This window comes from Chrysemys picta, chromosome 4 (genome assembly GCF_011386835.1).
Source record: "Chrysemys picta bellii isolate R12L10 chromosome 4, ASM1138683v2, whole genome shotgun sequence".
Taxonomy (NCBI): domain Eukaryota; kingdom Metazoa; phylum Chordata; order Testudines; family Emydidae; genus Chrysemys; species Chrysemys picta.
Window position 1 is genome coordinate 44,039,208 of NC_088794.1, and position 16,436 is coordinate 44,055,643.

The following is a 16,436-nucleotide window of genomic DNA, read 5'->3' on the forward strand; positions in this document are numbered from 1 at the left end:
CCTGAAACTTAGTTAACAATTCTGACAATATTATGGAGACGTGCAAACCAGGGAAGGATCCATCTTCCTCTTCCATAGCTGTACTGGCCTGAAAACAGAAGTAAAATGCAGGGTGAATTCTTGCCCCTATTGAAGTCCTTAGGAGTTTTTCCATTGACTTCAATGGGACCAGGATTTCACTCACAGCCGCTAGAGTGAGTAGATGCATTTTGAACAACATACATTGGGTACAAAGCTGCTGAGTAAGAAAGTGCCGTATTTACACATTCACTTTTTGACTACAGCTGCAATCACATGTCTCTTTCAAATCTCTCTTTAAGACTCCTCTGTGTGAAGCCTGCAAAACACTCAACCATGGCTAGCAAGAGGGTGTGCTAAGACTTACTTTTTATACAAAACATAATTGTGTCACTGTTGTTTCATGTATCCCATGCAGAGTATGTATGTATTTATGTATCCCATAAAAATGAAAGGACTTCATGCTTCTAAAAATAAATGGGCTCTTTACTGAGCTACCCATAAACAGAGATGCTGCAGCAAGCATTCTATCAATATGAACACAACAGACTGGATTCCTGGTGCCTCCTCCAAACTCTTCCCTCCTGCAACCTGTTTTCCTCCCTCCATGTTCCATATAGGTTGCTACAAGTGTTTCTCACTTCTCCCTAGAATATTTATTTTCTTCACCTCTTAACTCTCATCATATGGTAATTTTGTAAGATTTGGGGTAGGCACTGTGTTATTACGTATTTGTACAGCATCTAGCACAGGGCTGGGCAAACTCTTTGGCCCGAGGGCCACATTGGGTTTGCAAAACTGTATGGAGGGCCAGGTAGGGCAGGCTGTGCCTCCCCAAACAACCTGGCCCTGCGCCCCTATCTGCCCCCTCCCACTTCCCACCCCTGACTGCCCCACTCAGAACCTCCGACCCATCCAACCTCCTCCGCTCCTTGTCCCCTAATTGCCCCCTCCCAGGACCCCCCGCCCCTAACCCTTCCCCGGGACCCCCCCATCCCACCCCCCGTTCCCTGTCCCCTGATTGCCCCCCCCCCCAAACCTCCGCCCCTTATCCAACCCCCTGGCTCCCTTACCATACCACTCAGAGCAGCATGTCTGGCAGTCACGCCGCCTGGCCAGAGCCAGACATGCTGCTGCACTGCTCTGCAGGAGCACACAACCCCGCTGCCCAGAGTACTGCCTGCGCGGCTGCGTGGCTGCAGTGGAGGGAGGACAGCGGGGGGAGCTGCAGGGGGTTAGCCTCCCCGGCTGGGAGCTCAGGGGCTCCTGAGGGCCAGATGTGGCCCGCGGGCCATAGTTTGCCCACCTCTGATCTAGCACAATGGGACCCTGACCCCTGAATGGAACATCTAGGCAAAAAGGCAAAAGAAATAATAATAGTAATAGTGAGTGCACAGCAAAAGGAGAACAACTTATGAAAAAAGGAATTGAGAAATGAAAAATGCTGTTACTTTAGGTAATTACTTGATATGCTACACCAGCCCCTGAATAAAACAAACATATGAATCTTTATATCAACATCTGTCTGAATATTTGTGACAAATTATCTCCTTGCAAACATGTTGAGTCTTTATTATATGTGTTCTATATTGATTAAAATCATCTCATTCCATTTGTGTAAGAATCTCAATTAATATTTCATATTTTCTTCTGATTCTTTATTTCTTTGAACTTATTTTTAGATATTTGTCTATTCTGCTATACGCCTTAGCAAGCAATTGCATCCAGCAATCACACCTTGTGACCTTGGCAGGGGTGGAGGGAGAAAATGTGCTCAACCCAGTTATGTTTCCTATGAGAAACTACTATTTCCTGAACATTTTTTTAAATTGTAGTTTTAACCACTAATCACCACTAATGGAAGATGTACTCTGCTACTTCTGACTACAATGACATGAAAAATTTTCAAGGGAAGTCAATATTAGATCAATTGAAGAAAGGCACTCAGGAGGGTGTAAAAGGCACCCACCAGGAGCTGATTGTGTAGGACTTTAAGTACTTTGGTTGACTGGGGAGCATTTAAATCTATTTTCTTTTGACCTATGAAGACTTTTAAGTGAAGAAGAAAAAAATACTTTTCAACAGGTACAGTCTTTCTACATTAATTTTCTGATGCACTGAGTCTTTCCAGAGGACATCAGGGCAAATGCTTCAAGCTAATGGAGGGGCATACTGTGGTGATTTCTATCATCTTTAACAGACTGTGGACAAGTAGCCAGGGGATGGCATTTCCTAGAAACTTCTATAAGTAGGCAGAAATATTCAATTTAGCTTTTTTGAAATCTATGTATAAATAGCCATGTTCAGAAACAGGCTGGCATAGGAACATCTGTACTGAAGACTGTGTTCTCTATAACAGTAATTTTCCAAATAATTGGGTCAGATACTGTACCTACACAAGAAGTTGATATTAATAAGACTTCAATCTTTGTTATCAAAATACTAGTAGTGAGTCCTTAGATTTTTGCTACTTTCATTTCAAAGGCAGAAGGGAAAGCTTGTTTTTGTCTGTCCTATTTTAGCATACTTCTTGAAATTAAAAACAGAAATTATTGAATTATTGTGTCTCCCACTGCTCTGAAAGAAGTTCAAGACAATCAGGGTGGCACAAAAACAGCTTAAAATAAAAGTAAAAGAAAACAGATCAGCTAAAATACAAGTCAAAATTCACACACACTATTTGACTTTTGATTTTTATTTACTAATATTTTAATTGTTTTAGGCAAAGTTACAGGAGTTTAGAGAACTTTTGCACACTAGTGCAGCCTAGAATTTTACTACTTACTAATGCCATTAACAATACTTTGCACTGATGATCTCAAAACACTTTACATACATTAATAAATAACTATATCTCACAAGGCCCTTGAGATAGGGAAGTGTGCACTGATGGGTCAAGTGAGCGTCAGAGAGGGTAAAGATTTGCCAGATGTCACACACTAGCACTTGACTCAGAAAAACACTTATAAACACATGCCTAACTTTGAGCATGAGTGGTGCCCCATGTGCTTAAGTACCTTGCTGCATTAGTGAACTAATTTGGTAACAAAATGCAAATTTTGCATGGCTTCATAATAAAACCATAAGCTGGCCCAGGTACACTTGAACGATTTATGAATCTTAGTAACTATTTGGTTAAACCTAACCTGGGTTTTTAGTATATAATGAAATCTGAATTGAGGAAAAAATTGCATGGGTTTAAAATTGATAAGAAATATTGCTTGCAGCCTAAACTATAAGGTAAGGGAAAACTAACAATTCTTACTGCAAAGATCAGGCAGTCATTAGATCTTTCCAGGCTCTGATTACTTGAGAAAAAGCTAACATTTGCTGATGATGATTCACTCCAACAGAATTATGAACATGCGCAATCCATGTATAATGCCTTACACTTTGAAGAATGTTGTGTAACACCATTAGGTTTGCAGGTTAATTCTCTGTAGTACAAGAAGGGTGGGGAGATAAGTCCGTGAAACAATTTCATGTCAATTTTACTCAGTCACCCAGAATCCCAGGGTCTACAGCTCTAGGGTAGCCCCACCAGGCAGACACCCTTGGGACTTAGATCCCAGAGGCACCGAACTCGTAGGCTTGGCTTCTAAGGCTGCCCAACTCCCACAGCCTAGAAAGCCATCTGGTCTGAGAATTGGCCAGGGAGCCAGCTAGCCCAAGAGTCTTCCAGGCTCCTACCTCAGCAGCAATCCTGAGAGTCTCAGCTTTTCCAGGCTCTTTCCACTTTTAATAATTGTACTAAAAGAGAATTGTACTAAATGATTGTACTGAAAGAGAAACTCAAGAAATTATATGTCTATGTACTTGATATTATATTATTATGTATATTTTATTTGAATAGTGCACCTATTAAATTCCTCTAATTATTGCCCTAATAGTTGAACTACTATTGCCCAGTAGTTCATCCTTATCCAGCAAAGCACTTAAGCATGTGGTTATCTTTGGGCACTGAAGTCAATGGGACTTAAGCACATGCTTAAAATTAAGCAGATCCTTAACTGCATTGCTGGATATGGATGGATTTAAGCGTGTGCTTACGCTTTGCTGACTTGGCCCTCACATCAGAATTTGGCAGACTGAAAGAAAATCAGACAATGTTTTTCTATCAATTAGGACATAATGAATACTGTTTAAAAGTTCACTTTTCAGTAGCCACACATTGGGCACTATAGCCTGCTTCTGCTGAGCAGTAGAGTAGGACAATGCGTGTAGAACTAGGTCAAGAAACCCAATCCAGGTGTGTGTGTTTGCTGAACCTTACCTGAGCATTGTGAACTTGACTTGACAAAGTGTTATCACCTTCTAGTCATCTCTACTGTGACAGCCGAATATTTGGTGACATGCTCATTTTAACACTTTCCCAGCAGATTTGACAAAACGCAAAAATTTCTTTGCAATGTGAGATTTCTAAAAATAGCTACAGCACTCAACCCAAGGTTTAACAATCTGAAGTGCCATCCAAAATCTGAGAGGGACGAGGTGTGGAGCATGCTTTCAGAAGTCTTAAAATAGCAACACTCCAATGCGGAAACTACAAAACCTCAACCACCAAAAAAGAAAATCAACCTTCTGCTGGTGGCATCTGACTCAGATGATGAAATGAACATGCGTCAGTCCGCTCTACTTTGGATCATTATCAAGCAGAACCCTTCATCAGCATGGACGCAAGTCCTCTAGAATGGTGATTGAAGCATGAAGGGACATATGAATCTTTAGCGCATCTGGCACATAAATATTTTGCAACTCCGGCTATAACAGTGCCATGTGAACTCCTGTTCTCACTTTCAGGTGACATTGTAAACAAGAAGTGGGCAGCATTATCTCCTGCAGTTGTAACCAACCTTGTTTGTCTGAGAGATTGGCTGAAGTAGGACTGAGTGGACTTGTAGATGCTAAAATTTTACATTGTTTTATTTTTGAATGCAGTTATTTTTGTACATAAGTCTACATTTGTAAGTTCAACTTTCATATAAAGAGATTACACTACAGTACTTGTATTAGGTGAATTGAAAAATGCTATTTCTTTTGTTTTTACATTGCAAATATTTGAAATAAAATAATATAGAATGAGCAGTGTACACTTTGTATTCTGTGTTGTAATTGAAATCAATATATTTGAAAATGTAGAAAACATCCCAAAATATTTAAATAAATGGTATTCTATTAGTTTAACAGCGCAATTAATCATGGGATTAATCGCGATAAATTTTTTTAATCGCTTGACAGCCCTAATCACAACATAATCATCATCCTGCTATGCTCTCCAGGAGTTGGTTTCTAAAGCAAAGGGAACAGAAAGCTAGCAGCATGTGGAAGTGGATAATCAATAAGACCCCAAAGGTAAGCTAATCCCTTCCCAGAAATAGGCAGCTTGGGTTTGAGTTGTCAGACCTTGTGACCAACAGTGAAACCTGAACTTCGTTGGATTTATCCAGCCAGATACAGCAGGAAACTTCTTAAAAGATTACCACTGGCAACTGCTTATGAAATTTCTGCCAAAGAAATTGTAATGGCTTCTGCTGTCATAAATTAATCAGCTGAAATATAAATAATGCTTTAAGGCCAGGTAGCGGAGTGATTTAAAGAACCTGGAACCTGCTCAGGATATGCTGCCAGTTGTTTTTCTGAAAGATATGTGAAAAAGAGGACATTGGTTGGTGCACAGCATTCTGAAAGACCCTAAAGACGCATACATTAAAATTAAAGATGTTTGGTTAAAATCACCTTAGGATTCCTTTGTCAAGGAACGCCTCAAAGAGATTAAACATATCTAGCAATTTCACTGAATAGTTTGACTAGCCATGCTATTAGTGTAAGACATTAATTCCAATATCCTACAAGCTTCTTGAAAAGACATTAATGCATTTTACTTAGAACATTCTCCCCCCCGGCCGCCGAAACACAGAATTGCAAACAAAGTGCTAACAGGCCATGTAAAGTGGACAAACAGTTTTCCAAACTTGTTTTGGTTAATAACTTAAGTGGAAAAATGAAGCAAAGCAAGATATAAATACAAACACCACCACCACCACCACCTCGACAGCAATGTACTATTTTAGTTAAGCTCTAAAAAATAGTAACAGACTAAGGGTGACAGAGTTACATTGAAAAGTACGCACAGACTGCTGGCATGCCATAACACATCGGAACTCCTGACAGTGAGTTTCCTCATTTTTGTTCTCTCTCTGTTCATGTTTATTGGAATAAAAACTTCAAAACATAACCCAAAAATTACAGTAACAATCAGGACAAATCATAGTTACAAGAAACCATCCAAACCCTCCCTGCCACAGACTTTTTGCCCTGAAAACTAAAAGATCTATCCAGTATCACAGGCCTCCATGCCTCCTACCAGTCTGCCAAATTCCTATGAAATTTAAAAAAAAAATAATCAGAAAAGTTTCAGAGCACAATATCCCTAAACACCTTTCTTTTAATTGGCAGGTAAACTACACTTCTCTTCACTAGATTATGTTTATGATTCAGAGCATCTGAAAAAATAACGCTGTCAATTTGACCAATAATTTTCTCTGTGGAAAATACACATATGCCACATTAATGCAAAAAGGTAACAAATGTTTTAATTGACATACACCATTCTGCCAAAGTCAAAGTCCATCTCTGACACCTCATCACCTTAAGCTGGCAGGAGGCAAACCACTTCCCCCCAGTGCAACTCAGCTTCTGAAGCACCGCCAGTGAGTCCCAAAATATATAACCCCAGGATGGCTCATTACAAACTGCAACTCCTGTAGAAGAGCAAGAGAGCACCCCAAAATCTCCACCCACAAAGCCTTGCTCTTCTTCATATTAATTGCTGCTCCAGCTGCAGCTGAACAATTCTGTAAGATGTCCAAAATATGTCCCTATCTTCAGCACTACCTCCTAGCACTATGACATCATCTGTGTGTGTGGGGGGGGGGTCTTTGAAACTCCTCTCTCCCCTTCATCCACAGATTTAAGCCCTGAAATCCCGATACCATACACTGCCTACAGTAAAGAGTCCAAAGACAAACAATACAACATTGAACTCAAATTTGCTTTACCCCAGAACATATCTGTATAGCCTCTCTCCTCCACCCAGTTACTAAATGGAAATGTAGTGCATGAACATACAAGAGCTGCTGCCAGTTTATAAACTATGGTGGAATACCATATTGAGACAGGACCAAACATAAGTAAGGTAGGTTCATTCTGTTAAAAACTTTGGCCTGGTACAAGACCAAAACACAACCCTGCCATTCTCCCACAAATTTGACAAAGCGTCTGCCACTGTGCAATCTTTAACTGCAATAGGCTGACTGGGATGTAATAATTTCCCTATTTTACCCAATCTCTTGTCTAGACTGGAAGCCAATTTTTTAAAAAAAATCAGTGATCAGAAGGGCAAAATGCCTCTAATTCCCAACATCTTCCAAATTCTTCTTTTTTTTGCCAAAATAAAACAAACAGAAAGTTTATCATAAAAGGAAGAGCCCCATGTGCCTTTAGTCAAGACATCATTGAAAGCACAAGAGCACTGCAGAGAGGGTATTCATAAACCTCTGGTAACATTCCACTGTAAGGTTTCAGTGTTAGCCGTGTTAGTCTGTATCAGCAAAAACACCGAGGAGTCCTTGTGGGTCTGTAAGGTGCCACAAGGACTATTCCACTGTAAAACCATCTTTCCCTGGGGAAGTTCCCTCTTCAGTGACAAGGTAGCTTCATGAACATCTATCTCTGCTATTAGAGGCAAACAAGTCCTATTCAGCCTCTGCCAGTGTTGGAAAACCCACGATACTATCCAAAACCTGGTGCTCCTAGAAAGAAGGAATGGTTTGTCTATGAATTTGTTCACTGCAACATTCCTGAACTATCCTCAATATGTCCACAGGGATTCTGAGGACCTGCCCAGTGCTAGGATTCTGTAACTTCAACAGATTCCACTGTAGTCTCCTTTCCTTAAGTCCTTACAGACACCTCAGGTCCTTCCTTACTGTCACTATTCCTCAGTTGCTCACTCATGACAGGCCTCTCTGCTCCCTCATCAGCATTGGGGCTTCCCTTTGTGTTGCTAAGAACCTCAGGGTCAAGAAAAACAAAAGACCCTGTTTCAGATTCTCAAAAATGCCTCTTTGGGGCCCCTTTTCCCTCTGGTTGACTGATACTCTTAATAATCCCCTGGGTGAAGTCCCTTAAAATAAACGGAGTTCCTGCAACAGAAGAGAGCCCAGTACTAGTTCCCTCTCCGCTTACAAGGGAAGGGGAAGCTATAGGCATGGCTACTAAACTGCCCTTTACCTTTACATTACTAATACAGCCCGACTGTTGTATTCCTGCCCTTACTCATGACCCCATGCAGAGTTTGAAGTGAAGGGGGACACCCTGAAAATCATTTCCCAGAGTAAAGATCCATCCCCTCCATACCCAGGGCTCTGTCTGGCAGCTGATCTCTAGGCACTAAACGATAAGGCATATGAATTCAGCTGATAGTGCCACAGGATGCACCTGTCTGTGCACAGTAGCTTCTGCATCAGTCTCCAAACAAACAGACTCCTCCTCCATCACCTCCAGAGAACTTTCTGGAGGAACAAAGCTTCCTTCAGCCCTATCATGTAAGGCTGCAGTCATCTTGGCAGAAAAAGGAAATGAGCTCTCTCCCCTTCCCCCACACACTTTAATCTCTTGCTGACCAGTATTCTATTGCTAGGAACATGTGTCATTTATTTAATCATTCCAAAATATTGGTTTTTTTTAAGTAGGACTGGGAAAGAAGTTCAGAGAGACAGTAAATATGGTTTTACGATAGGGGGATCATCATACAATTTGCAGTGTTTACATGCTATATCAGGGGTAGGCAACCTGCGGCACGTGTGCCAAAGGTGGCATGCGAGCTGATTTTCAGTGGCACTCACACTGCATAGGTCCTGGCCACCGGTCCGGGGGGGCTCTATATTTTAATTTAATTTTAAATTAAGCTTCTTAAACATTTTAAAAACCTTATTTACTTTACATACAACAATAGTTTTGTTATATATTATAGACTTATAGAAAGAGACCTTCTAAAAACATTAAAATGTATTACTGGCACGCGAAACCTTAAATTAGAGTGAATAAATGAAGACTCGGCACACCACTTCTGAAAGGTTGCTGACCCCTGTACTATATGCACTGCCTACAGTAAACCTGTCTAATGGGTCTTGAAAAGACAATATATTTACCAAGAAAGTACACAAGATGCAAAATTCTATTTAGAAAAAAAAACACACAATGGTTTCTTTTATAATATCCATTATTCTGCCCCACTCATTCTGGCCTGCCATGCTCAGTCTTGACTTATTGCCCTTTCTGTCTCTATCTGCCTGTGTGACATAACTTTTATAGGTCCATAGACTATATTAATTTCCCCCTTGGGTACTTTTTATTTGCATTAAGTGAAACAATGCTTACTTTGCTTTCTCTTATGCCCCTAATAAATGTGAGTACTGTAACATTTATGGATGTTCATGGAATTTCAAACAAACAAATAGTCTGATCTGCATGGATTTTAAGCAGACCTGCCAGCACTGCAATGACCAAATGGGGGTCAATAGCCTTTTAACCGTGGAGATAAGCCAGTTCATTCACTCAGGATTTGAGGAATGGAGCATTCAGCTGAGTGAATTCAGGAGAACATACTTTAAAATCTAGCACTGTCAATTACTGCAGGTCAGGCATCACAACCCTGGTGGCAATGGGTTTCCCTACATTAGCACATCAGCAAAAGGTGATATACCTCAGCATTTGCCACTGGGAGAGAGGAACAAATATAGCAGGAGATTTTCTATTCCACATAATTCTTTTGGTTTAAAATTAGATATGTAGATCTTTTTTGGACATAAGATTAAGACAGTTTTGGGAGCCCAACAAAGGTCATCTTAGGGTGCGTCCAATCCTACTCCCATTGGGCCATCTCTTCATACCCTTACTCATCTTGAATAGTGTCTTATTCCATAATTTAAAGCCAGTGAGAGTATTTGCAGATGTTACTCATTGTGAGTAAGGCTATCAGAATCTGGCACATTGATTTTAACAGGAGATAGACATGGTTCTTTGTATGTTTGTCCTCCTCTTTATTTCCTAGTAATTACTTTGCATTTCTTGATATTTAGGGTCCTAGAGAAAACAAACATACAGCAGTCATGATGAAGTTCTCTTAGATCAGTCTGTTAACTAAGACTTTACAAAGGCATCAAATTAATAACAAACATTTTGTCTGCCAATGGCGTGTGCAGGACAAGAACACATTTTCACAGTAAATCACAGACATCTTAAAATCAATGTGCTACGTTTAAGTTCATTCAGTTCTTTCTATCAGCACAATATCACTGGGTTTGTATTGCTGTTACTAACCTTTTCCTTATTTCCAGCTTTCACTCCTCACGGAAAAATTAACAACTCAGTTTTTTAAAATTCTTCTTGAAATATTAGCTCCCCTGTTTACCCTGAGTTTATTCTAACCATTAACTATGAAAAATCATCGGAAAACAGGAAACAGAGTACATGTGGATAGCTATCCACTACTGTAACATATTCATATTAGTTACTCCTTCCGTAATACTTAAGGGATCAAATGTACATTTATCTTGTATGGAAAGTTTCACATAAGATTGGAAGTAGCAAAAAAATACATAAATAAAACATCATGTAATTCCCAAGATAAAAAGTGCATCAATTGTGAGAAATATTATGATACAGGTATTTCAGTTTTGTTTTCCTTGTGGGACTCATAAGGTAAATAAACTAAGCCATGGATTGACTATGAAAAACTTCAAGCTCATGATGTCAAGATAGTTGTGATTTGAATATCCAGATGTTAATTTTCCAGTGTTCCTAACTCATGTGATTAGCTCTTTGCTTTGTCTGCACAGAGGTTTGAAATGAAGTTACCTTTCAAACTTATTCAGTGTGCATTGTAAAAGTATTTTTATAATCTGGGGGTTATTCCAGGGCCACATTTTTTCCACTGGGATATAGGCCACCATTTCTCTTAGTTAAAATGAAGATTTCACTCACTATTCTGCACACTGCATATTCCAATAAGAATTAGCCTTCTACATTTCTTAATTGCACTGTAAATATCCTAATATAAATCACACTGGGCCCAATTCTGCAACCCTTATTCACACTGAGTAGTGTTCACTGCAGCAATTAATTGATGAGACTAATCACCTCAGTAAGTGTATCAAGTGTCACCTGCGGACCTCATGTGTGATTCTTTACAGTTTGAGCTAAAAGACTAAGTCCCATACCTGGAAGCGGTAGCAAAATCATATCCTCTGTAGTTCAGCCACAGAGAGGACTCAGAAGCTAGGTAAAATTCTCACCCCATCTATGGCCCCTTTACATCAGGTAAAAGGACTGTAGCAGCATAAAAGCCCCAAATCTGAAAGGGGGAAACTCCCCAGAGCAGGAACTGATGATGATGACATCTGCACTCTGTCCTCTGAGGACCCCCTCATGAGCTCTGGTGTATGGGGTGTATCAGGGCTAAGAGTGGGAGTTGTGTGTTAGGGAGGGGGTTGCAGCATTGCAGAGATTCTAGTTATCTAAATTATGCCAGAGGCCACTCCAGCATCCACAACAACTTAAAGCCATCTTATCCCACCCTCCACCTGAGCTGTATGAGTTCTGTACTTCATCTCTGAGTGGTGCAGCACAGAACTTCACCCCCACTGAACAGCGGGTTATATCCTTGCATCTGAAGAAGTGAGGTTCTTACCCACGAAAGCTTATGCTCCCAATACTTCTGTTAGTCTTAAAGGTGCCACAGGACCCTCTGTTGCTTTTTACAGATTCAGACTAACACGGCTACCCCTCTGATACATAACCTCTTTATATCTCCCTCCCTCCAGTGATCTCTCAGTGGCCTGGTTCCCTTCATATGTTGCTCCCCCGCAAGGCTCTCTCAGTGGCCTGGAATCCTTCATTTGATATTGTCGCTGCAGCTGCTCTCTTTTACAGAGAGGCCTCTTCCTCTCTCACACTGCCCACCCTGGATCAGATTGTGGTGAAGGTTTTAGGTTTATCCATAGAATCATAGAATCATAGAATATCAGAGTTGGAAGGGACCTCAAGAGGTCATCTAGTCCAACCCCCTGCTCAAAGCAGGACCAATTCCCAGCTAAATCATCCCAGCCAGGGCTTTGTCAAGCCGGGCCTTAAAAACCTCCAAGGAAGGAGACTCCACCACCGCCCTAGGTAACGCATTCCAGTGTTTCACCACCCTCCTAGTAAAATAGTTTTTCCTGATATCCAACCTGGACCTCCCCCAGTGCAACTTGAGACCATTGCTCCTTGTTCTGTCATCTGCCACCACTGAGAACAGCCGAGCTCCATCCTCTTTGGAACCCCCCTTCAGGTAGTTGAAGGCTGCTATCAAATCCCCCCTCATTCTTCTCTTCTGGAGACTAAACAATCCCAGTTCCCTCAGCCTCTCCTCATAAGTCATGTGCTCCAGACCCCTAATCATTTTTGTTGCCCTCCGCTGGACTCTTTCCAATTTTTCCACATCCTTCTTGTAGTGTGGGGCCCAAAACTGGACACAGTATTCCAGATGAGGCCTCACCAATGTCGAATAATGGGGAACGATCACGTTCCTCGATCTGCTGGCAATGCCCCTACTTATACAGCCCAAAATGCCGTTAGCCTTCTTGGCAACAAGAGCACACTGTTGACTCATATCCAGCTTCTCGTTCCACTCCTGTTCTAGCTTCTCCCAACCCATCTTCCTCCCGGTTTCACTGTCTCTTCTTTTGAGCAGCACTGCAGCTGACTCTTTTCTCTCCATGTTGCTGTCACCAGCTACCCATCCTGCTACTTCCTGACAGCCTTCCTCTCTGATTTCAACTCCTGACTCTCTCTTCTCATTGCCTCACAATCTTCCACTATTCCACTTGACATTTAAATGTTGGTAGCCCATTTGAATCCTTAGCCACAAGTGTCCTCAACTTCACTTCTTCATTTGATCTGCAGGTCTGGTTCAACTCTTCCACTTACCAAAAGGGCTGTTCATTTGACTTGGGGTTCACCAAGCACTGCTCTTTCTTTGATCTTCTGTTGCTAAATTCCCCCTCTTTGACTATCACCTTTTCTCTCCAATTCTCCAGTGATGCCATCCCATCTCCCACTCTTATCCTCTCTCTTACCAGAAGAGAATGAGAGGCTAAGGAAAAAGGTTTTTCCTCTCACAATACAAGAACGCTTGCATCTCTCCCATCTTTAAAAAAAAGAAATTCATCCTTGACCTCATCAGCCTCTCTCTCTTCTTCCTTTAATTTCTAAGGTCATTGAACTCATTGTCCACAACCACTGACCAGAGTTCCTCTCCAATCCAGCTTCCATTCTTTTCATGCCACTGAAATAGCTTTTAAAGTTTCTAATGACCTCATTAGGATGCTGTTCAGGGGATCCTCCTCATCCTCCCTCCAACTTTCTGTGAGGTTCCACAGATTTTTAAGGCTAGAATGGACCATTGTGATCATCTAGTCTGACCTCCTGCATAATACAGGCCACAGAATTTCTCTGTATTAATTTCTTGCTTCCAGTCCAATAGCTGTGGTTGAACTAGAGCAGGGGTCGGCAACCTCTGGCACGCAGCTCGCCAGGGTAAGCACCCTGGCGGGCCGGGCCAGTTTGTTTATCTGCCGCGTCGGCAGGTTCTGCCGATCGCGGCTCCCACTGGCACGGTTCACCATCCCAGGCCAATGGGGGTGATGGGCCAGCACATCCCTAGGCCCGCGCCGCTTCCCGCAGCCCCATTGGCCTGGGACGGCGAACCGCGGCCAGTGGGAGCCGCGATCGGCCGAACCTGCTGACACGGCAGGTAAACTAACTGGCCTGGCCCACCAGGGTGCTTACCCTGACAAGCCGCGTGCCAGAAGTTGCCGACCCCTGAATTAGAGCATATCTTTTAGAAAAACATCCAATCATGACTTTAAAATTTCCATTGAGGGAGAAAGCACTACAACCCTTGTTAAGTTGTTCCAATGGTTAATTACACTTCAGTGTAAAAATGTGTACCTCATTTCCAGTCTGAATGTGTCTAGCTTTGACTTTCAGCCATTGGATCTTTTTATACATTTGTCTACTACATTGAAGGGCCCTTGATTATCAAATTTCCCCATGCAGGTACTTATAAACTGATCAAGACACCCCTTAATCTTCTCTTCTGAAGCTAAATAGATGGTCAACTTCTCATTTCCCTCTACACCTCATCTTTGGATAATCTTATCTGCAAGCACAAATTCAACTATCATCTCTATCCTGCTGAGTCTCTACTCTAGTCCTGTTTTCTTCTGTCCAAACTAGAAATCTTGGCCTGTCTCTCTGACATCTCTTTGTGGATACCCAATTATCAGCTTAAGCTCAACATAGCCAAAAAATATTCCATATCTTTCCCTCCAAACCCGCCTCTTTTCCCTGGCAATGTGGCCAAGACCACCATCCCATTCAGACCCCCTAACCTGGGCATCATCTTTAACTCAATCATCTCTGTAGATCCTCACACCCAGGCTGTCTAAATCTTGTCAATTCTTTCTGTACACATCTCTAAGATATGGCTTTTCCTGTCCGTCCATCCACACTGCTAAAACTCTCATCCAGGTTCTCATCATCTCATGTCTCAACTATTACAACATCCTCTTCTCTGGACTTGACAAATCTCATTTTAGCCACTTATCCACGCAAAATGCTGCAGCAAAGATCATGTTCCTAGCTTGTCTCTTTGACCATCTCTCCAAGAGGCTAAGTACCTTCCAGGGGTTGGACAGAGCCACAATATTCCTTATATCCACCAGCCAACCTTAGACTAATCAATGTCTGTCACAGAACTGTACCTTAAAATGATTGGGTTAATTGTTTTAGAGATACATTCAAACACATAAATCGCTATTAGGTTTGCCATAATGAGTTCTTCATCCCTACTTCAAAGTGAATTCAATGCTGAGAATTAGGGTTTGTTTCTTTGTTTTGGCTAATGTGCAAAGTAATTATTTCTTTTCCAAAAATTTTACCTCAAGCTTTAATTTAAACATTGATCAGATTAAATCACCAGTATGAGATTTATGATGGTAAATTATACAGAATGCAACTTCAATACTGAAAAATTGCACTATTCTCTGTCACATTTTGTACTTGTTTTATTGACATTCTGCAGTTCGACTAGGATTGGAATGAATTGTTTGACAACAAAGAAGGTATCAAACTACAATGTATTATTTCCAGGACTTTTTTTTAAGAGAAATTGTAAATAGATGATTGTTGCAATTATTATTGTATTCTGCCAAAACTGATATGTACAACATAGGTAACCTGGCTGTTGCATAATCCTCTGCATTTTCCCCCCTCATGGGGAATAATGCTGGTTTCATTAAATCTCTGTTTTCATCTCATTTGATACATTGGGTTACTATGTCAGCTAATGTGATCCAACAGGATGTAACCACACATTAAATGACATGTGAAGAAGGCATTTCTCTCACACAGGTAGAGTAAAGGCATTTTGAGTACCTTAGAAAGGTTCAGATTCTACAGAGTGGAAATGAAAAGGGATAGCCTTATTCTTAAATAACTGCAGATATTAACATTTATTTCCTTTGTGATAAAATATCAATGACCTGTGTTATTCTGTATGTCAGGTTGGACAAAAACGCATAACTTGTCAACAGGTAGCACCTAGAATTTAAAGAATTCAGTTCAGCCAAGCTCATGCTGCTTTTGTGTTCACTTTTCCTGAGTTAGTGATTTTATTTTATTCATTAGGAACATCACAAAAAACAAATAGTAGAAGAGCCTGAATCTTAAGTGGTATATTTTATGATATGAAACATAAAGGGAAAAACTCCATGAGAGCCTTGGCACAGGGTAGATTTAAAGAGCCGGACACGGAATCTCGTTGCACACTTTGCATCTAGGACCACACACCTACACCCCTATTGTGTGTGAATGAGAAAAAATTAATCTTGAACAATGCAGCCACCCTGTACATCTTAGAGTAGCCAAACTTTCCTCAGACAAGGCCTGTGTGGTCCAGAAAACAGAGCTTTGAATTTTTCTAAATTTCCTTAACCTAGTTATCTGCCACCTCCTTTCTCTACTGATAATTCTCCCTGAGTGACTCATTTACTCACAGGGGCTTCTTGAAACTCTTCTGAATAAGAAAATCAGGGAACAGGAACAATACAGAGATTTATATGACCAGAGTTAACCAAAACATTGTGAATTTCAAACATTGAGTATCAGATACTAACAGCAAACTATCTGTGATCATTCCCATCAACTTTTCAGGTATTTTTTGAAAATAGAGAGAAGGGTGGTAAAGCAGCAATATTCATTTTACAGGAGTGTTTGAATATATGTTGTCCAGCCATAAAGTCCTATTAGGCATG